Source organism: Charadrius vociferus, unplaced genomic scaffold, assembly GCF_000708025.1.
Source record: "Charadrius vociferus isolate BGI_N301 unplaced genomic scaffold, ASM70802v2 scaffold7, whole genome shotgun sequence".
Taxonomy (NCBI): Eukaryota; Metazoa; Chordata; class Aves; order Charadriiformes; family Charadriidae; genus Charadrius; species Charadrius vociferus.
The window spans coordinates 1,207,909-1,231,391 of record NW_009649308.1 but is presented as its reverse complement, the minus strand read 5'-3'; positions in this window follow the sequence as shown (position 1 = coordinate 1,231,391).

The following is a 23,483-nucleotide window of genomic DNA, read 5'->3' as shown; positions in this document are numbered from 1 at the left end:
TGTTGCTGAGCATCTCAGTGTCAAGATCTGAGTAGGATCTGTTGCCTTATAGGTAAAGTGGGGGCAATACTAAACAACTTGGACAGAGATGCGCTGAATGATTAGCAGTAGCAGAATGTTTTGAGACTGAACCTTTCTTAGATGGAGGAGGTAATGAAATGACATTTTTGTTAACAGAACTTTGTAACAACTGTCCATGTGACCCACTCCTGGCATATCTTAAATTAGAGTTTGGACAAGGAAGAAGCAGAAAAGGCTTCCAGGTACAGAGAGACACAATTAATGAATAATAAATGTCATAGTTTCATATTATTAGTCAGTATACATGATTCCCAACTCTGATTTCAACAAATGTACACAAAGCTACACAGAAATAATCCATTTGTACCTGTCTGGACTTACATTTATATTGTTTTCACATCCAAGATTTGCTATACCTCACATGCAATTAAATCAAGTTCAATGAAAATTTTAGTTATGCTTTTTTTTCTAGAAATACTTTCTGTAATGTCCATAGAAGTCCATAATCATGAACTTTTAGTCTACAGACAGCCTCGCAATAAAATCTTCCCTGTGTGCTAGTAAAAGTATCTCACCACTTACTCAATGCTCTATATTATAAAACTTCTTTGTCAGCTGCCATACAAGTACTAAGGCAGGCTGAAAAAAGCAGTTTTAAAAAGGGCCGCATCTGTGACATGACTATGAGATGGCATGACTTCCCCACCCCCCCCAGTCATTTCCTAATCAAAGCCCAGAAGCTGTTGAGCTAATGAAAATGTCACCTGCAATTTGATGGAGATAGTTTTGATTGCCTAGGTGTCATCGCGCATACTGCAGCGTTTTCTCAATAACTGCAGAATATCTCATTTTCCTCCCTTGAGTACAGGGTCATTGATAACCAGAAGAATGATGCAGAGAAACAAGAGCTGCATGGCTGGTGGCTAACAGCCCCTCCCAAGCACACAGTGAACCAGTCCCTGAACACATCAGCACACCTATCAGAACAAATAAAAGCTGGTTCATGGCTACTCAGTGCCAAATGAGTGACCTGCCAATGGTACGCCTATAGGTGTAAAACCATTGCCAGAAACAGGCTTGATGCACACAGTACATTTGTGCAAGACTGATCCAAAATCTGATGCAGTCCCATTGGTCCCAATAGTACATGAGGGCTGAACAGCGGTTTGTTTAGTTTTTCACTATTGCAAATGCGTATTTGGCAACACTAATGTCTTTCGCAGATTCCAATCAAATTCAACAAGTTTAGAAACAAAAGGAGACACAAGAACATTCTTCAATATTTGAATAATTAAACATTTATTATATGAAACATAGCATGATTTTTCTCTCTTAATTTTCTTTTAATATCCTTGTAGAAGGAATAAGCTTTAAAATATAGAAGAGAAAAGAAGTATTTTTATTATGCTTCAAAGTTTAAATCCACTTTTTCAGTATGCTTTAAATACTCAGATTATTATAGCTACTTTCTAAGAATACCAATTCACAAAAAAACTCCAATTATTGTTTGAGTAGTTCTATATGTTATATGGACAGGGTTCACTCTCACATAGCTTTTCAGGATTTGAAGGTACCACTTGCAGTTTGATGAGTACTCCCAAGTACATTACATACCCGCATGCTTCAATTTATTTAAGCATCAACTAGTAGTAAACAGTTAGATTGCTCATTTAATTCCAGTCACTAGGAGCTGAGTACCTAAGTCGCTTACTCTCCCCAAAACCACCATTATAAAGCTTATATGCAGAGATGAGCAGGCTAGTTTGATTTCTTTTTTTTAATGCAATGATATTTCATTTAAAAAAGTGTGCCAATGTAATAAAGGGGTTTTTTTTCAGCATTTTAGGTCTCTAACTCAAAGTGAGAATAAGACTTCAACCTCCAGCTCCTAAATCCTATGCTGCTGATGTAGCAATGTAAGTAAAATTTTGAACTACAATATGCTTCTAAAAATTATTATCAAAGATTTGGTGTAAACAAAGGAGTTTGCAGATGAATACTGTGGCATTTTATCCATACAAGTTATTCTCAAGATGTTCATACAAGTAATTCCCTTCCATTTTGTCAATGATAAATGAAACAAAATGTGTAAATTTTGCTCTCGTGAAGGAAAAAATACCTCACCCTCATGAACTACAGTGCTGTAAGATCATAAAAGGTTTACCTCAACATTAGCACTGATGAATCAGCAAGTAACCTCACAAGCCCTTCAGAAGGACTGGATGCAGAAACAATTATTTATTAGGACAGTACCCGACAAGATTTTTGTTTTGATGAATTGGCACACATGGAACTTGGAGATGATGAATTGCACTGACGTTAATTCTATTAAAAATTGCCTAATATGCACATAATTTGATTTATGAATTTTTCAACATAGAAGAGCACCCTCATCTCATATAAAGCAAAACACATTACTAAAACATAGCAATAGTACAAGCACTAGATATTGAATAAAATCTTCCACTCTATAGCTCTTTACATTCTCAGCAAGCTTAATTGTGGAATATGACAATCAATACATGTATCTGCATACTTCTGAAGTCAGAATTGACTTGTCTATCATCAAAGAAAGAATGGTGAATACACCTAGTAGTTCTACATAGTCAGCAATGTCTGGCTTCAGTTACTATTTGCTAAGTAGACAGAAACACCGCATGGACATTTATTTTATCTCAATACACTGGGATACAACATTTTTTAGGTTTAGTTATGCAGTTCTATGATGCCTGGATCTGTAATACACCTAACAAAGCTAAACACAATGGAATAGAATAATTCATAAAAGCTAAAACGCTGCATGTTTATACATATTTGATTTATATCCCTCTCCAGAGTCTTGTACTAGCACTACAGGCAATCTTACCTAAATGTCTCTTCCTATGAATACAACTCTAAAACCTCACACGATGCCATTTTTACTACTGCAAAATGAAGAGGGGGAATAAACGCACTTTATTTTTATAAAGAGAAAAAAACATTTTTTCTCCCCTTCTTCAAGGATAACCCTAGCCATGAATACATGGATAGCACAAGTTATCTCAGAACAAGCTGAAAATCACCCAGGGAAATGAAGAACTTCCAGGATGAGCCAAATATCACAGATGTCAGCATATTTGCTCTTGAGGACTCATCAGAAACTAGAGCAAAAAGCTTTAAAATGTACACAGCTAAAATACACAGGAAGAAGTAGTTTTATTCCAGCCAAATAGACTAGCAAACTAAGTCTCATGCAGAAAGCACATATGTGCATACATATGCATGTATGCAGCCTTTTTCCTGCCTTGTGCAGGTTGTCTTTATTCAAAAGACCAAAAACCTATTTTCTGAGACTATTTGAGTCTTACGGAATGGACCTAAATCCATACAGATTTTGAGTATATTTAGGGCACCTACAGAAATTGTCTTTTACATTTAGGCAACATTTTGAAACATATTCTTTCGACTCCTTTAATTTCCGTTATAACTGTGAGACAACAGGGGAGGGACTCTACTTGGAAATTCCCTGACTAGGGAAATTTCCAGTAACTATACGGCAGTGAGCATCGATGAAGTTATACTGCCAGTTCTCTAAAGCCACATTCCTCTAGCACTGCCCTGGCAACAGCTCAGTAGGTTTCACTTGCCAACCAGAAGTCCTATGATGACACAGGCAAAACTTCAAACATAGCCAAAGCAAGCATGTGAGAACACCAGAGAGGTCACAGGCATGCTAAAGCAAATTAATGGCTCAATCTGAAGTCTAGAGAAGAGTAACACAGAAAGTTCTTAGGGGATTAGTTATCTTTTTCTCCAAAGGTCAAGGATTTTGTTCAGTGGGAAAATTTAAGAGTTGTTTTTGTGCTATCTGGCCTGCTTTTTCCATCCGTAGGTGTTAATGGTTAACAGTTCTTCCAACTGCATAGTTTAGTGGCTTCCAGTTTCTATCCAAACTCTAAATATTATTCAGAAAATTCACTATTCTTTGCCTCCTTGGCAATCCATCAACCTTAATTATAACTGTGCTGGAAAAACAGCATTCTTTATAGAACTTTTTAAAGCCTGACTTGTTCTGCTGCCATTATAAGAAAACTAAATAGCTGAGCAATTTAATTTAATTTCTCCGATACTGCCTCATGTTTTCTAAACAAGAACCATAGCTCTTCTAAGTTTGAAACATCTGAAATATTGATTACACTACACTTTTTTTTGAGAGTAAAATGGATTAAGTGGGTTATTTTTGTCATTCAACAATAGCCATAATGAAGCATGGGTGACTAGAACGTGCTGTCTATACATTTTGTCTGTCCTATTAAAATGGAAGTAAAATAGAATATTTGGGGATGAGTAAGCATAGGGCTATATATTTCCACCGGCAAAAAGAAGGTTGCTTGCCCATAGAGAAGCTGTGCTCATAGCTTCAAACTGCCCTAATCTTTTGACCGGTAGGAAGGATTTGATGAAGAGAAGGTGATTCTGTGAGCTGTGGTGTCCTTTGGAGTTTGCTGTTTCAAGGTGGGTTTATTACACACCTGAGGACTTTTTTTTTCTTTTTGTCTGATCAAAGCCTTTTTTTGCATATAGTCAACATATTTTTTTTTGTTCCATGTAGATGAAAGGGGACTTTTCAGCCCTTTCCACACTGGAATCTTTAATAATCTGTCTTTTTGCTTTTTCTCGGCCTGAGGAAAGGAGAGAAAGAGTGGTAGCAAACAGGCAGCATGAGTAAGTCACTGTCTTTGTTTCATTCTCTTAGAGCAGTTCACTAAAAAACAGTAAAGAAAGAAATTACATCATAATGCCCCTAGTTGTTGGCAATCCGTAGCTTTAGTGCCCTTTTGGAGACCTGAGGAGGGGCTGTATTTCAACTCACACAGCATCAGAGGGATTGACCCAAAGCAGATCAGGCAAGAATGAGACATCTTTAAGAAATCTGTGCACCTTCACCTCTCAGGTCTGTTACATCTGCCCAGGTCAGCTTCTATCCAGTTTTACTGATGTGCCATCAAATATATCAGCCAGATGAGAAAAAAATGTTAAGCATGACAGAGCAGGTCATGTAGTAAATGACAGCAAACTGGTGCAGAAGGCTGCATTCCCAGAGATCAAAGCTAGGCAGTTATGAGAGTCAAGGCACCTCAAACCAGTTGAACAAACCAGAAAAAGGAAGATACTGGATTGATAAGCTTCTGACAGAGGATGAGCACAGAATCAGAGAATGAAGCAGCTGGCCACACACAGTCCTGAGAAGATCCTCCACCTTGGGTAAATCAGTAAATGGAGGGAATAAGGGAGTAATTACTACATTAGCTTAGGGGTTTTTCCTCAAAAAACTTTTGTTTGTGAACAGGCAACTTCAGCATTCATTAGGCCAAGAAGAGAAGCTAATGTCACCTTATTCTCCCCTTATGGCTCCCAGAAGTGTCGTAAGAAAGAATATGAAGTCAAAAAGATATAACTGGGTCTGTTTAATTTGGTCATTCATGCCATCAGTCTTGCCTGTGTCAATATCTTTCCTTGTTTACTTACAATTATTTGCATTTGCCAACTTGAAAAATGCCTGGTTTTCATGGTAAGACCTAGTTTTGTACCTCAAGAATTCTTACTTTGGCTTTTGTTAGTATGAAGGACTATTTTCACTAATAGCAGTGGCACATTTTTATCCATGGTAAAACCACAATGGACTTTAGCTTGCAACAAAAACTTCGGGACTTCATTAATTTTTGAAAGACCAAATATTAATAAACAAACCCCATGCTCTTTCAACTAACATTCTGGGCAGCCTAAGTGTTAGCTAAATAGTGACATTTTTTGTCAATACACAACTTACTGTATTAATTGCGTTCCAGTGGAGAAACCTACCTAGGAGTATAGAAATCTATCATATTTGCCTTTCAGATGCACAAATAATGATGACAGATAAAATTCTCTGCAACGTACCAAGACATCTAAAGAATTGCAGAAACAGCCACAACAAAAGAGAGATCAAAGCAAGTTTCTCGTATGATTTGAATAGAAAGCAAGCAAGCAAGTTTGAAATTTCAATTTAATAAGCAAACTAAATCATAATCAGAAAGAGCCCATCTTCTACCCTTCTGTGCAACATTAATGGCAAAGGATCATCTAGTTAGTCTTTCTGAAATGGAACCCAATAAAAAGCTATAGAGATAAGGAGACCCTTGCAAACAGTGTCAGTCCTCATGATCTTGATTTTCTCAAGGCTTCTCCATGTTGAGGTCTAAATTAATTCTCGATGCAGTCGGGCAACAGATGGAATGTTACTGAAATGCTCTAACGTATCCCATAATTAAATGTCTAAATTGCATCAACTACTTTAGTGTTCTTTCCCATCTCCTCCACATATAAGTGCATGTAGAAACTTTGATTGATACAATTTATCCCATCAAATTTTACATGCAGGAGAAGACTCACAGCTTAGAGAAGGCTGACAAGGCATATTCTCTTCCTCTTAAAAAATGATAGAGATATATATATTTATATATGCACACATATAGAGAAAGAGGGAGAGAGAGAGACTTCTCATAATCATTGCAGCAAATTATAAATGATGCATGAAATGAAAAATTCCTGTTGAGTGAACTGAGAAGTGTATAGACAGTGCCACCATGGAATCAATGTTTGCCATGTTATTCACTTACTGAGAGCCACTGACTCAAAAGTCAGCAGAAAAAGCCTCTCCAGTTACACATTTCAACCTGCACAGTATTTCTGCATTTCCCATTTGTTTTCCAAACCAGTTCAAAATAAGCATATTGCAGACTTTCAAGCACATCAATGTCTCCAAACTTCCAATTATTAGAATCTAAAGTAGCTTTGAGAACCACGTATAGCAATGTGTAAAAGGAATCTTAAGTTCTAAAATAATGAAAAAAATAAACATTAAAAAGCAGACTGGTAAACTGCCATTTCATGTTTCTGTGTTAGAAATAGGTAGAGATGGTCAGTGATTCCAGATTATTATAAAGGAATCTCAGGGATCAGTGGATTGCTAAATTGGGTTTTACCTCTGCAATTAAAAAAAAAAAAAAATCAAGACTTAGTTTACTCTGGGTTATTATTTGAATCAAATTAGCTATATTTATTAGTTTGATTTTTGCCATCATACCTATTCTGAGCAAAACCTTAATTTTAAGGAATTTATAATTGTATAAAGACTTAACTTTGTGACCAAAGTTAAGCAGGTATTTAAATATTTCCATCGTCTATGGAAGAGCTGTTTCTTACTTCACTGCTAACATCGTAGCTAGAGTATTCTCTGTGTGAGTAAGAAACTTAGAGAAGAATCTGCTTATAATGTAAGTTGATAACAATGTCCCAAGATTTGGGAAAAGATAAAACATCGACAGAATAGCTAAAAGACTAGTGAAAAAGGAGCAATTTTGGAGTACAGAGCCAGATAGGAACATTGATGGTCTGATCTGATCTGTAAATCATCTGGATTTTTTATGCTTGTGCAAGCTGAATACGTGTGAAGGGGTACACACAACACATACCACCAGCTGGAGGCAAGGCACTGCCATGTATCCTGCTGTACGCAAAAAAAAAAGTGGAAGAGTTGTTCAAATTTTCTCAAGGACAAGTATCCATTCAGGACCTTAATCCAGTTTGAAGCACACAAAGCTCATAAATGTAAAATATTTTGCTCGAGAACTGGAGAAAGCCATGCAAACATCCTCCAGATATCATCAGTGTATATGCCTCAGAGCTAAAATGCTGTAATTTCACCAGTTTGTCTCCTCTTCTGCAGGCAAACACGTATCTGCAACTTTAATTCAGGCACAGGTGCAGTTCCAGATACTTATGCTTCTAATTAAACAGTGTTGAGTTGCAGGTGTAAATCAGTCAGAAGCTGATGCACATTTTAGTTGGGCTTCATTAGTGGGTGCAATTTTAGTCTGGGTAAAATGTCAGTCTTAAATTTGTTCTCTCTATGCAAAAGTAAATCCAAAGCATATCTCATTCCTTTATATGCTGTGGCAGAATAATCCTAACTGACTAAGTATAAAAACAAGGGATAAATTACTTTTGAAAGATATAACAGACTGATACTAAACACAACCAAGAAATAGACAAAATGAAAATCTGACCACAATCAGCTCCTTTCAGCATTTTATTCAGATCCACTTTTAAGTGAATGATTAAAGAACTATGGTGCAAAATCATGTTTAAAAATTTGCATGATGGGGCAGAGGGTAAGATCTGTATCACAATACCTTTTCAGAATGCATCCCAGGATAGCACCTGCCTTCATCTCATTAAGTACATCGTATTTTCTCAGATCTGTCTTTTTTCTTGCTAACCAATAGAGACATCTGAAACCCCACAAGCTTCAGAGCTAAGCTGAGTCTTGAACCAGTGGATTTACAGTCACAATACACTATTTGCAAAACCTCTGACATGTATTTAATCACCCTATCCAGATGAAAAACAATTTCCAAAAGGAAAATAGCCTGGGAACCCCATTTTAAGTTCTCGAACTCTCACGTATTACTTACAGATATTTTATGTTAAGCCAGCTTTGTATTTTTCCTTCCTCATATCTCTGTCTTGAACAGCCTCCATTAGCTGGCATTCAGCTGTAAAACACTTCAAATTATACAGATATGTTTTATCCACATATGTAAAGTAGTGTTTCAAACACTGCTCATGGACCCCTCTTTTACCTTTTTAAATTGCACAGGGGAATCTTATTAATCAGATAGAAAAATTAGGCAAATCTTACTATTAACTGAAAACTTGAAATGGTGGTATCTGTAGTAAGGAACTCTGGAGCTTCTAAGTACATGGCCACAGCAACTGAACAGTCCTTTGAAATCAATGTACGAGTGAAACACTATAGCAGCAGATTCACAGTCTCAACCAAGGAATTTGCCTTTCCTCCCAGTTACGCACCAGTAACCCTCTGGAAACAATGTGGATACATGTATGTAACTGAGTAAGAGGCAAGCCAAAAAGGGAAAATGTTTATTTGCCATAGCCATAAATAGCAGTATACTTCAAGTTCTGTCCTCCCATGCCTGGGTAATAACAGTCATTTAATCTCTGTGAAGTTTTCTTCTTTTAGCATATGCATTTTCTCAAAGATGGACTAATTAGTCACAGCCAACCAAGTTTGTCCTTTTGCTTATGTGGTAGAACACGTGCTTTCAGGCCCATAAATTCCAGGCTTAAGGAATAGCTTAACTGTGTGCAATTAAGCATACACTCCAGTATCCTGCTATGCTACAGTCCCTGCGTTCTACGCAGGTGGTCCACAAAGTCTCACAGTGCATATACATACATTGTAGAGCATTCCTGTGCAGGCAGAATAAACTTCCATGAACATGAGGACAGCTTTTCTTTTTTCCCTGTCTTGCTCAGCAAAAGGATATGAAATAAGAGCTGGGAACTAATAATTTTAGAGACAACTGTCTCACAGAAAAATTATTATCTACTAGCAAAACTGTAATCTAAGAAAGGAAGTACTGAAAGGAAGACAAACTAGAGCACACTCATGGATATTTCACTCTGGCTCTTCTGTTTCCATACTTCTTTCACTCTCCTTGGGACGTTTTTTCTACACAGAATGAATGCGGGCGCCATGCAGCTCTGCTGTGCCAACTACACATAAGTTTTAGTATGAAATATTGCAGCAGGCACAGCAGCAACATATTTAAGGTAGAGAGCATAGACTGAATACCAATGATATAAGACTGTATGTCTTAATATCAATACCTGGAGTTACACATGCTTGGCTTTTAAAATTGAAACTCTTACATCTAGGCAGATGCTCATTAGTACAGTCTGGGTGAATAATGCAAAGCATTTATTTCCGTGTAAATGCTGATTTAGTGAAATTTAACATCATTCCACGCTGAGTCAAAGGCACAGGCAAATAATATTTCCACTGAATTAAAAGATTCTGTCCCATTTGTAATACTCTATTTCCAGTTTGATCCCCAAGTCCTTGAAGTGCATATGGCAGCCAATGCAATGATACAATAGGGAAAATGCAGGCTATCCCTGGGCTCAGATAAGGTTAAGTCATAAGCCATGGTCCTCCAGCGAGCTGACTGTAAGCCATTTCACTTTAGCACGAGGAAGAAGAGAATGTTTGGAAGTCACTCAATATTTCTTTGCTGCAATAAACTCACAGAAGAATGTGACACAAGTCAATTGCAAATATGTGTGTTTATGTTCCTCATTTCCTTCACATTCATCTTTTTAAAACATTTTGTTTTGTTTTCTTTTATACCTTCTTTGAAACTCCTCTCTAAGTCTTCTGGTTTCACTATGATGCTTTTCTATTGATGAAAAATTTATTTGCTTTGATGTGAAGAACCCATATGTCTGGGGAAAAATAACAAACTGAACATAATGTTGAAACAATGACAAAATCTATTTCAGGTAAATAGTGGGGGGGGGAAGAGGGGAGGCCTATTCTAGATGGTGAAGTTGCACTCTTAACTGTTGCTTTTCAGATTAAAAATATTTACAGGCAGAATATAAAATAAATGTGACAATCTCCTAAAAATACAGCGCTCTCAATGGAAAATTAATTTCAAAGGTACTATTTATACTACTTTGTAAATATTACTCCTGGAAAAAGCAGAAGCCAAATTTGTTTTATCCGATTACTTAAAAAACAAAACTGGGAGTTCACTTGTTCTTAATAGCTAGAAGATTCACATACTTTGTATTAAGGACTTACCTTCAAATAAGATATGACATTCTGCCTTTATCGTTCAGTTTGCAGTGATTAAACTAAAGCACTAACTCTCAGTTAGCAAAAGCAAAATCCCTGTTAAAGGCAGCATCATTACAAATCATGCTGGTAAAGTAAACAAGTGAAATTCTCTTAAATAATTCCTACACGTATCTCACTGGCATCAAAAGCCTTCTCTTAAACTGCATCACAGCAAAGTATAACTGCTTGATTAATCTAGAAAAATATTAACTGTACACAAAGAATACAGTTAGCAGGAAGAGAGGTCAATGGAGGAGACAAAATAATGGCTCGTATTATAGGATGTGCAGTGGTACTTCAGTTTAGTTAAGCCAACTTGAAGATCTGCAACAGGAGAATAGACACAGAGAATAGACACACTAATCATCAGGAAAGCGAAAAACATTTACAAAGAAAGGACAACAAACATACCAAAAAGACATGCAATGGAAATAAATTACTAGCACAGTCTGAATGTGTTTGTTATCAGTAAAATATACCAATGTTCACAGCAAGGATTTGCATCAATCTTTTTGGTGCTGATGTCGAAGATTGAGGTTCAGGAGCTATAGGTCTGAATAGAGCAAAAGCCTTTCACTACAAGGCAGATGATGTGAGTCCTATGAACAGGGCGCGTTTCTGACCAGTTTACCTAGCCAGGCAGCAGCTACAATTCTTACACTGCATGACAGGATTTTAACCTATGTAGTTATGCCTTCTCAGCTAGGTAAAAAAGTAAGACCTTTGAGATTTGCATTTCTTGTTGGATTTCTGTGAAATTAAACTAATCTCCCCGTTAAGCTTCCTTAAACAGTTTCACAAAGGACATAATTAATTGGGCCATTAATCTTATACTACATGTTTTAACCTTTTCTCCAGACAGATGTATACCAGTCATATGACTTCCACAGAGGTCTTATTAATTCTCAAAAATTCAGAGAACAGAAGATAAAAAACTGTCATTTGCTTAAACATGAAGTGTAAGAAAGAAAATACGTAAGGACCATGACAGCAGCAACAGCGAAAAGCACAATAGGTCCTAACGATGCCAACTGGTTCACTGGGAAGCTGTTGGCTTCCTCTTAGTTTTTGCTCCACAATAAAGTAAAAATTCCAACAATTCTTACTGAATTTTTTGCCAGATCACATATTAAATTTAAAAGGTTTGACCTGACTATAAATAAGGAGGGAATCAACCTTGATCTCTTCACCTCCCAAACACTGTCAAAAGGTCCCTATATAACTTAGAACAGAATGACTGGCTATGAGCAAGCTGCACTTTTGTTTATTTAGAGTGAAATGTTCACAGGTTTATTTAATCCCAAGGAGAAGGAAGGACCCAAAAGAGAAAGAGGATCTGCAATATTTAAACATTATTATAATCCCTCTGGATCTATCAAATTTATATATGTTAGTGGCTAAATGAAAACAGAAAGCTTTAAAAGCCATAGCATCAGTAAAACCAAGAAGGACCAGTTTCTCATTTACAGCATAAAACAAGCCTGGCAATGCAGAGGTACATAAATGCATATTAACATTGTGTCTCAGCTGTTTGATTAGAGACCTGCTGAGGTAGTTGATTTTGGCAACCATGCAGCAAAAGGTTGACTGTTAAGTCTGCTCTGCAAAAACATTTAACAACAGAAATGAAAGAAGCTTCAGCTGCAACAAAAATCACAGAGTCTACAGTGTTTAAGCAAGAACCTGCTCAAGTTCAACGTGAGTGGTAAAACTGAGGAAAAAAGATTGCAGTCTTCTAATGAGAAAAAGTGATAATACGTGATTTTAAAAAATTGTAAAGAATATTTACCAAGCTTTGAATTAACATAAAATGAACTCAACAAGGCAGCAAACTCATGGGTTCAAGTGATCACCATGCAGCTAAGTTTCTTAAAAATAATATAGACCTGAATCTGAAATGTGCTATCTCCAATCTAAAACAACTTCATTACCTTTCTTAGGTGAGAGCTATTTGATGGAAAGGCACTTAAAGGCTATGAATAAATATGCCAAACAAATTTAATATAAATTTTTCTGATTTTATGCTTATACAAGTCAAAGTACATTTCTTGTAAGGCAAAGCACTCTATAGAAACAGAATGGAAACAAAAGTAAGCAACTTCCATCATGGAATTAAATAATGGATAATGCAGTCAGTGTAGTAATGACACCTTCCCACAGCAAATGACCTGTAAAATTCCCTGTAAGGCTAATTTAAAAGTAAATGTTTGGTTGTTAGTAATAACTGTTCATGTAAATGTGAATAAGCAAAGACACATAGATCCTCAGGTCATGATTCTTAGATCCTTTACAATTATTTCAGAGTTGCTAAGTTATAGTTGTCAAAATTGCTGCTGGTGTTTTGAATATCCAATCCCATTTGTTAGCAAACAAAATGGAATTAACCTATTAAATCAGGAACAAGTAAATGCAGCTTTGGCACTTTTATACTTTGCCCACATATTAGAGGGCATTTGGAATTTCCTTTAACTAAATCTTTTCATGTGACTTCTCTTCAGTGTCTCATGCACTCGCTCATAACTTACCTCAGCTATAGTGCACAACATAATGGACCGCTAAAGAAATGATGCCCAGCAAGTATCATTATGGACATCACAGATGTCTTTACTGCTTAGCTATCATATCATAAAGCAGTTAACTCCCAAACAAGAAATCTTCAGATACGTTAGAGTGCTTTTGCTAGAGCCATTACCTCAAAAACATCAGAGGCACATTAGTGCATGTTTCAGAAGTCTAAAAAAGTCTTTATAGACTTTACTGCAAACCAACCAGTGTTAAGAATATCAGGGATTGCTCTGAAACCATAAGGAGACAGGGTTTGTTAACAGAAGCCTCTGTAGATGTAACACACATAAGAAAATTGCATACTGAGTGAACTGTTGTTAGTGTCTCTTCATCGCACTGTTACAACCGTTAGCTTGTTCTCACAAAATGTAACATCTGATTTCCCGGTGTTTCGATACAGAAGCAAAATTTAATGACAGAACAGAACTGAAGGTGAAGCATGTTTCCTTTCGGCTGTTTTGTGCAAGTTTTGAGAAAGAGTATTTCACTGTTCCACATCTATCCCCCTTTTCTTTAAGGAATCCTATAAAAAAATATTAAGATTTGGGCCATGGTAGCAACATCTATACTGTCCATGGAATGGTTATGAGGCCATGCTGGAGGCCAGATTCAGAGATCACCTGACTTTTTACACGATGCAATGTGTCCAGGAGCAGTTCTAGGCCAGCTGACATACACAAAGGGAAAATTTTGCATGTGGTAATTGTCATCCTGGACTTGTGGGCCTCCTTACCTGTGGTGTGGACAGGCAGCATGCAGCACTGGATGTGGCTTAGCTACCTGCAGGGACACCTTTTCTCTTGTTGCGATGTCAGGAGATGTCATGCTGCAATGTCATAGCCTCAGCAACACCCAAAAAAAACAGGAGGTCTCAGAAGCACTGTCACCTCTGCTATAACCTCTAGAAAAAGCAGAATAGTTCAAGCTCTGAATTTATGTGGATTGAGTAGTGGGCACAGGACATGAGAAGCAGTCAGTTACGCTCATAGGCCCAGAGCTCTGTTAGTATTCCTAAACACACACCTTCCCTCTAAAGCAGAAAGAGACGGATCTTTTAGTCGTCTTCTTCTCTAAAGACTCTGAAGCAGAATCTCTCGAAACACATTTCTCTTGAACATTCTTTTACTGCACTTCATTTTTTATAAAACAAGTTATTGTTGACTTGCTAAACTAAATGGGAGCTTGGAGCATGATGGTTTATTACACTAATACAGCTCCTCCACATCCACAGTCCTCTAGCTAAAAATATGCAAATAGTTTTGAAGTGCTGGGTATGCCTGTACAGCTAAAATTCTTTTGCTGAAGCAATGAAAACAACACAGTCATTTTTGTCTTGCCTCTAAAATATCTGAAACATCCCATCTGACATGAAGGACAAGCAGCCAGCAACTTTGCAGTTTTCAAAATCCCTCACCTTGACATCATAAACTGTGTTTGAGCTATAAGGGAACACAATAAACCATGCCTTGTCAGAAGCACAAATGCAACCTGAGGACAAATGTTTTCAGGTAGGTACCCATTAAAAAAAAAAAGCTGACAACATCACATGCCTAATAGAAATACTATGGGATGCAACTTGGGATATTCTCTGGGGTTTTGATCGAGTTTTTAAACAAATCTTGCTCTTACATTCTCTTACATGTAGAAGTAGAATCCTCTTTGAACAAAAAAAAAAAAAGAAATTACTTTTATAAACCATTATTCTAAGCAGTCAGATGTAAAACAAGTAACTAAAACATTTGAACATATGCCGACTTGGGGAAATCATTTTTAAAGTACATTCTACATGGAAGTAGCATTCACAGAAACGTGTAGCATACTTTTGCAATTTCAATCTCCCTGAAATGGATTCTGGGGTGTAATGCAAATAAACACTGTGTTGAAAATATATTTGGATTGCACAGGCTTGAAAAATTGGATGATTTACTGGTTAAAGACAATAATCTGCTGAATAACTGCTTTTTAAAATATGTTTGCCTGTATACCTAGACACACACATATGTGTACATGTACATGATTATATTCAGTGATATGAGCAACATGGTTACCGTGAGATAGCTATGGTAATTAGAAGAAAAATGGAATGTGGGGAAAAACATCCATTCCATCTCTACTTGATATATTTTTTCTTACTCTGCACTGGCTTTGTAATAACAATAACTGTCTTGATAAATTACTTAGAACATTATTCAATTTCAAGTAGCCACATTTGTTTTCATGTTTCCAGCAAAATTATGACAATAGAAATAGATTATTGTAATTGCTTCTTCAAGCAAGGACTACAGGTGGTTTGTTTTTTTCTTGACTAATAACCCCCATTTTTCTCTTCATTCAGTCACTGAGATGTTCATACTGTTGGTGCAGGGAGGAGGTGATATGGACTTTATTATGACAAGAAAAAAATAGAAAGATGATTGAGCAGATCACTAAAGCTATAGTAATTTCTGTCAAGAGCATGTTTCATAAATAAGAAAAAAAAAACAAAAAAATAATATATGAACAGTTTTTTCTTTTCCATGTTTTAAAATGAGCTAGAGTGAAAATCTTACCACAAAACTACAGACATTATTTGAGTTATACAAATATTAATGTATAAACAACTATGCTTCTTTATTTTATCTCTTTTTCATTTGTATTCACAAATATAATTGTTATTCTAAACTGACCAATACTATTCACACCTGTGACCTGTAAATTTTTGGTGAACCCTGCAGACTAAAGAGTCTGCCTATGTTTTGTTGTTCCTACTTTGCTTCATGTTTGACCTAGTTTAAGTTTCTGAACTAGTTGCCTCTATCATACAATCACCTCTCAGTTATTGCCATAACTGTTACACATGACATCATTTCCACTCAAGAACTATTTGGGTTTTTTCATAAAACAAACAAATGGAAATACTTTAGAGCCCTACAGCTAAAAATATACCATGTCTGCATGCAAACATTTATCTGAATTAAAGCCACTCTGTAACTGAAAGACTGCTTGCAAAGGTTGTTCCAATATTTTATCAGAGGTTGATGCATTCTGGTAGGGTTTAGTCAAAACTGTCATGGAAGTGCCAAATCGGGAGGTAAAGAGATGGTCAGAACAAATGGCAAGAGAGAATTGTGATGAAACACAATACAGGAAGGTCTATACAACTAGTTTCTAAATTAACTTCTAAAACGTTGACAGACTTGGGATTTTTTGCTGTTCTAGGCAAACTGGGGAATTCCTAAGCTGTTCCCAAGGTCCTTAAAGAACAGCAAACTCTGCTGCTGGGGACAGAAACCCATTCTGCAGGTGATCCCTTCCCATGGTAAAAAGAAGTGTCACCAGATGATTTTCATATGTTGCATGTCTTGTCATTTAATTCCTACAGGTGAAATTCATTTCTGTTTAACAGACACTAGAAAAGGAAGGTCAGCCACCAGGACACCAAGTACAATTGCTAAATTTTTGCATTTTTCATAAGGTGCCCAAATTTGATGTGATCAGAGTTTTTAACAATTGCAGGACTAGTTAATTTTAAATTATTATAACATTTCCAGGTTCTGCAAGTTATTTCATTTGAACAAGAGCCCAACAACACATTATACAAGAAATTTAAAACATAACAATTAAAAGAGATTTCAAATATAGATATTAAATATAAAATATCACAAAGAACAGTTAGAGGAAAAAGCAAAGGCATTTGACAGACCGCACAGTAAACCATAAATAGGCAGAAGTAGTAAAGTTATTAATCATACTGTTAGAAAAACCAGGCTTAGTGTACCAAGACTAGCAACGTGAGCCAGCTTATGATGAATTACTGTTTCAGAAACTTTTATTAAAAATGGCCAGGTTACTATAGAAAATTAGTAAGAATGAATAATGTTTTCCCTTCAAGTTCGGTAGGCTTCTTTCCCCACTTAGAGAAATTTCCTTTAAGGTGAATATGAACTATCAGAAGACGTTCTCCCCCAGGAAGAAGAAATCTTGCACAATTTGCATACCTCTTACTCTTACGGTTATGAGAAAATCTTCCATAAACAAGACCCTAGTTTGGGTTAGACCTTCTGTAGAAACTTCTGTGCTTAACTGCACACATAAACAGCTCTCTTGTAACTTGAGAAGAAATAAGTATGCCAGCAGTGTGGCCAGACTACGTTTCCCTGCTGCTTTAACAGTCCCTCAAAGATGCTGACAGCCTATGCAAGAGGGAGCAGCCTTTAAGACTGGAATTCATTCCAGGGAAGCCTGGCCCAGAAAAAGAGGAATGCAAAGGTGCCTTGATTCTGCTTTCATAGACATCAGGTTGTGTCAAATGCCCTCAGCTGGAACTGGGCATGAAGTACTCAATATTTGAGACAGTAAATGTTTTTCAATGCAGTCTCCCTCCAGTAGAGAATTTCTTGCATTGAGGGATGATATCTCCCAGTTCCTCCTTTAATAAAAAGGATCATAGGCTTCCTGCACTCTCTACCTTCCTAAGAGGTAGCAATTTAAAGCTCCAGCTCTGTGCACAGGTATTTGCTGAAGTCTGATCCCAGCACGGCTGAATGAAAGAGATGCTGCAGTGCAGGCAGCACAGCCAATAAATTGGAGTGGCATTTTAAATCCTCTGCCGCAGCACGGCTCCTCATATATGCATCCTGCACTGTATATCTGCTCTCTTTCACCTTTGCTTCCTTACAGTAATAAGAATAAATGAATGCACTGTGAGAATGCCTGAAGGCGTTGTACATTACCATCCCCTTCTTGGACTCTGCAGTAAAAATTATTCATATACCAAATTGTTTCACTTCTTATGCCTTTATTTCAAGCCTAGGGCTTGCAGCATGCTAGTCTGGTTTGGTCTCCCTAATACTTCTAATGTAATATTTACAGCAACCTATACCAAACCAAAGACTGTATTTGCCCAGGGACCCTCACACTTCTTTCTCTGTTCTGTTTCCTGTCTGCTTCTAGCAAGACGGTCTCGGGGAGAAGCCAGATGATATGCTAGTAATATTTTTTGTCAAGGTTTTAAATTCACAAGTACTTGCTCTGTCAGTTTACTCAGTGTGGATATGATTTAGAATAAAAATAATCAAGCTTTGATTTCATTTTAATAAGAAATTTTGTGTGGTTTCATAAAAGGGCTGAAATAGAATAGAGGCTGTGTGGATGCCAATTCAGAAGTTTTATATATAAATATATATAAAAAAGAGTTATAAAACTTTTAAATGGAGTCTCCATCTCCTGGGATTTCTGAACTTCTTTTTGTTTAAGTACTCCATTGAAAGTCTTAAAGCACATCTTTTCAGCCTGTTTGTAATGATCACCATAGAACTTATGGCTTCTGAGAAATTACAATTTGTTTAGCCACGTATGTGCTGGAGTCTGATAAAAAGTTAATAAAATGCTGCAGTATCTGAGACCAGGACCATAACCTCAATAGGAGGGGATTTCCACCATACAGGGTGTCTGATCTGAAGTAGTCACTGTGTCCTTTAATAGCATTAATGTCTATGTACAGTGAGCCATTGGGGAACTACAGATCTGAGCGCGAATTTCATCCTTTGTACATGTTCCAGTGAGACTAATTTACATCCAGAATGGTCTGGGTGTAATTTGTATTTCATGAAAAATACTTCTTCTAAATAGAAGGCAAAGCATTAGCTACTGTGATTTTCTGATGCACATAATTATACCGAGTATGATATTTAAATCATGACTATTATAATAGTACATACTTTTTGTTACAAAGGATTCTTTCACATCTGCAACAGTGACTACCAACCTTTAATTCCCAGCTCATTACACCTGCTAGATAAGTAACAGAAGCCATAAATAATGTAAACGGTCTTTTTAAATTAGACTCCCTTGATGATTTTTGGGGTGAACTGTGTATACATTCCACAGTTTAGGTAAAGTGTATACTATGTCTTTTCCCACTTGGTATTAAACCTGGAGTATAAGAGTACTCCAGCAGAGTACTAAAAGGTTTAGAGATAACCAAGATGAGTATGAATGCTGTACAGGCATGCTGGTGCTACCTGAAGAGATATTCTCCTCTTTTTCCATTTCCCTCATGACAATCAGTTGGGTTACCAGCCTTCAGTAACTGCAAAATATGAAATTGTTATTTTGATCTCTTATCTGATGTATCTGTGACTGTCAGGTCAACTGCTCGTGAGATTTACTGCCAGTCCTCAGAGATAGCCGTCTTCTGTAAATCTACCACATTATTCCACAGGTTTGTAGGACTTTCATACTTCTGGATACCCCCAGGAACACCTATTGAATGTATATGTCGCTGGCATAATAGGCTTGCACATATTTACAGCTTTTGGGCTTAATTGTTACAACATCATGTATCAAGTGATAAAGCCCCAACTGGAAGAAGGCTCAGCAGTCCATCTGCTTTGCAAGACAGGCCACTGACAGTGTTGGGCTGTGTTATAGCTTTTGCACCAGTTCCCATGGAAACCTGTTTTCCTCAGGGCCCTAGCCCTGGTGCCCTACAAAGCCCTTTTCTATCTGCAAACATATATCCCGCCGTAACTGACTTCCACCAACCAGTGCAACTGCCAGCTCCGCTTGAGCAGAGCCTCCTGTTAGACCCAGTGCAACATGGACACCTGGACTCTGACCTTAACCTCTGAAAAGATAAACAAGACCAAAGACCTTATAGGACTCCATCCAAAAAAGAAAGGGACTACTATGTAGGGAAGCTAGGGAGTTCTAACCCCTGCTCTTTGCAGATTTACTATAGGACATTGCATAAATTTAGCTTCAGCAATGAAGAGAGGTTATGCTTATGCTGCCCTAAAAGAAGCGGGAAACCTCTATGACAGTTAGAGAAGTACAAACCGACTAACATTATTTAGCTCTGACTTATAAAAACTTCTGCAGTAATTGAAGACCAAGGCCATCAACATTTATTTTCAGAGACAAGGTAGAATTTACCACATTAATTACTATGTGACATCCTTCATAAAGTATTTAAGCACCCTTGGACAAAGACAGACAACCCTGGGCCTACAGAAACACTAATGAAGATCAAATTGTGTTTTTTAGGAAATCAAAGGAATTTATCTACGTAGTCTCTTCAGGCCTCCTTGAAAATCTCAGTAAATATCTACTTGCATCCTTGGCTTTTCAAATGCCATGGAAAAACTGGTCTCATCCTTAAATCTCCACCCATTTGAACACACAGACAGTCCTTATGTACAGATGCTAAAATCATTGATTTGTATAATCTTGTGCAATACACTGGATAAGTTCTGTGCCACAGGTGAACACAGATGAATGTAATACTTATTTTGTAGCTGGTATATGCCAGACTGACATATGCACCTTCTGTTACAACTTACCACAAAGATAATCTATTAAAACACAAATTAATGAAGATTCTATATTCAGTCTGAATCTGTTGTCCACCCATTTTGTCTCTAGACCAAAGTGACTCACTCTTAAAGCAAATGCACTGTCTGCTTGTTGCCATAACCCCACAGAAGCATATTCTTTTTATAATGCAGTACAGAAAACAAACACGTGCACAGTAAAACTCCAGCTGGGAAGAATAATGAAGCATTTAGCAAACCAAAGACCACACGGCTTCATCTCCCTCAACACAATAGAACCTATTACTGGATACAATAATTAATAAGCTAATGACAGACCTTTAACCATCCAACAAGTTCTTCTGAAAGATAGAGACTTTTTTTTTTTTCCTTTCAGGGGTCAAACCAGTCAAACATCCAAAAACTTAAAATACTTTTGGTACATGTCAAATTCACCACAACTCTCAAGCAGTAAAAGTTGTACACAGCCCTATGTACTATTGCAGAACCAAGTGCTTGTATGGCTACTTGGAGAAGCAAGCACTACCTAAATTCAGGCACCTCAACAAAGCTGTCTAAAAGAAGATACTAGGATTCCTATATCGTCAGCCGTGAGGGACTTAGGCTAATTGGGGAAAAAAAAAGACTCCCAGAAAAATTTCTTTTCTCTTATAGCAACACACCAGTTAAACTGTTCCACCCACTGTGGTGCCTGAGGCATAACAGAGATAGGAGGAAAAAGTCTAAATTAGCTGCAGGCAGATTTTGCCAGGATTTCCTGTAGGACTTCACTCTGGAATCCCTTCTCCTTCCCAACTCCTGTCCTTTATGTGGGCACACTGCTACTTGTGGGCCAGAGGATGAGTTTCAACAAAAGAAAACAATTTGCGGCAAGCAGTGCTAGAACTTCGATTTTCAGTACTTTGTGAAGGGGCCCACATGTTGCAAATCAAAGCCAAGCAATCTTCACAGACCAATAGCAGTTTTTGTCAATACTAAGAAGGGACTTCCTCTAAGAAAAAAAACAAGTGCAATCACTAACACTCTAATTAGTTTTTTTCTCAAATCTGTTCTCTGATCACCATAAAATGATGGCAAGAAGGAAAGCCAAATGTGTTTCAGGGCTTGGTACTGAAGGAGTGAAATGGTCCTTCACTGTGACTGGAAGTAAAAGTACATGCTCTGTAAAAAGTCATCTGTTCGTGACAGCGGCTTTCTGGTCCAGGTTGGCAAGCCTCACACTGAGAGAAGCTGCGATCACCCACTGAAATGTAAGAGACACAAAGAGGCTAAGGAAGAAAAAGGTCTATTTAAGCTCAAGGGCAATCTTTGCATCAGAACAAAAGGCAAATGAACTCATCATGAGTAACTGCATGCTACAAAACCAGAACGCAGTTTCTAACAGAAATGAGGTCTGGAAGTGTCTTCCAACATGACAGTGGAGGAAAAAATAACTGGTTTTAGGTTTCTGAAGAGGCTTTTATAAAATAGATGTCTGTGATACCAGAACTTTGGATTTGGCTTCCATTCCTTTCTCTACGTCTCCCCAGGACAGAAGAACTACACAAACAAATAAACAGTTGTTTTAAAAGAAAGAGTTGGAAATAGGGAGAAGAACATAAGGCAGAACATACAGATGCTTGCAAGAGACAGGGTTCTTGTCCTCACTCTGCCACTGAGCCACCTCCAAAATGCTCTGGACTTTGGTTTCCGTCTTTGAATAAAATTACACTGCGGAGGGTCCAATTCACAGTAGAGTTGTGCAGTATTAAATAGTGTGTTTTGAGAGTCCTATTCATTGAGAGCAGGATCCTCTGAGTCCAAAGTACATAGTCTTATCAGTCTACTTCTATATTTTAGTAGACAATGCTAAGTGATGATGAACACATCAAAAAGTACTTTATTTTCCACTGTGAGAAAATACCTACCAGCTCAGGTTCTTTGGTGGGTTTTTTTAGTTTTCATTAATTATCTATTAACAACCTATGAATCCCACAAAGAATGATGCCAAATGACTGCAAAAACATAGAATAAAATAAAAATAATGCCAAATGTCTTAAGCATCCAAAGGTTAACATCTGTTACAGTTTTTAAGACAGAAGATTAATACTTTTTTGTGTGTGCACTGATGTTTTCAACTTACATTTCAACTAGAATCAGTGGCACGCAAGAATTTTTTTAACTACATTTCCTCCCACCTGAAAAATTTTGTTTGGAAGCCAAACTTCTTGTATTGTTTCACTCAAAAAGCACTCAAGCAAACATTTGCCACTGTCAAAATGATAAATAACTTTTTAAAATTTGAAACAAATTTGTAATTCCCTTTCTTTTTAATGTGTAGTAAAATTATGGTCTTTTTAAAAAGTTTAAAATGGAAACAACAGTCTTCTGATTATTTTCAGCCAGAAATTATCAAGTCTTGATTTTCCATCCCAGTCTATTAGTGAGATACAGAAAGTGTTTTCCAAATTTTGCCTCTAAAGAGAACCAGTTATTACTGCAACTTATAGTCAGTCTTTACATTTAAAGACTTCACATCTTTCAGTATCTTAAGAGTGCTTACAAAGAGTAGGTACAGAATTTCCTTCCCAGTGGTTCAAAAAAAAAAAAAAAGTAATCCTATTTATCTGACCAGCTTCCCTTTCATTCTCAATTTATTTCACTCATCTCGCAGAGGAGCCTGGCTTCCTCCATTCTTCGACATAACCCTTGGAAGAAAGTGCACAAAACATCTGATGATTTCAGTAACTGTACTCACTCTTGGCTTTCTGGCAGTTAAACACTAGTGGCTATCTATGTTGATTTTTGTCAACCTTTTCGCACACACACCCCAATACTTTCTCCCGGCCATCTGATGCTCTCCCACTGTAACTCTTCAG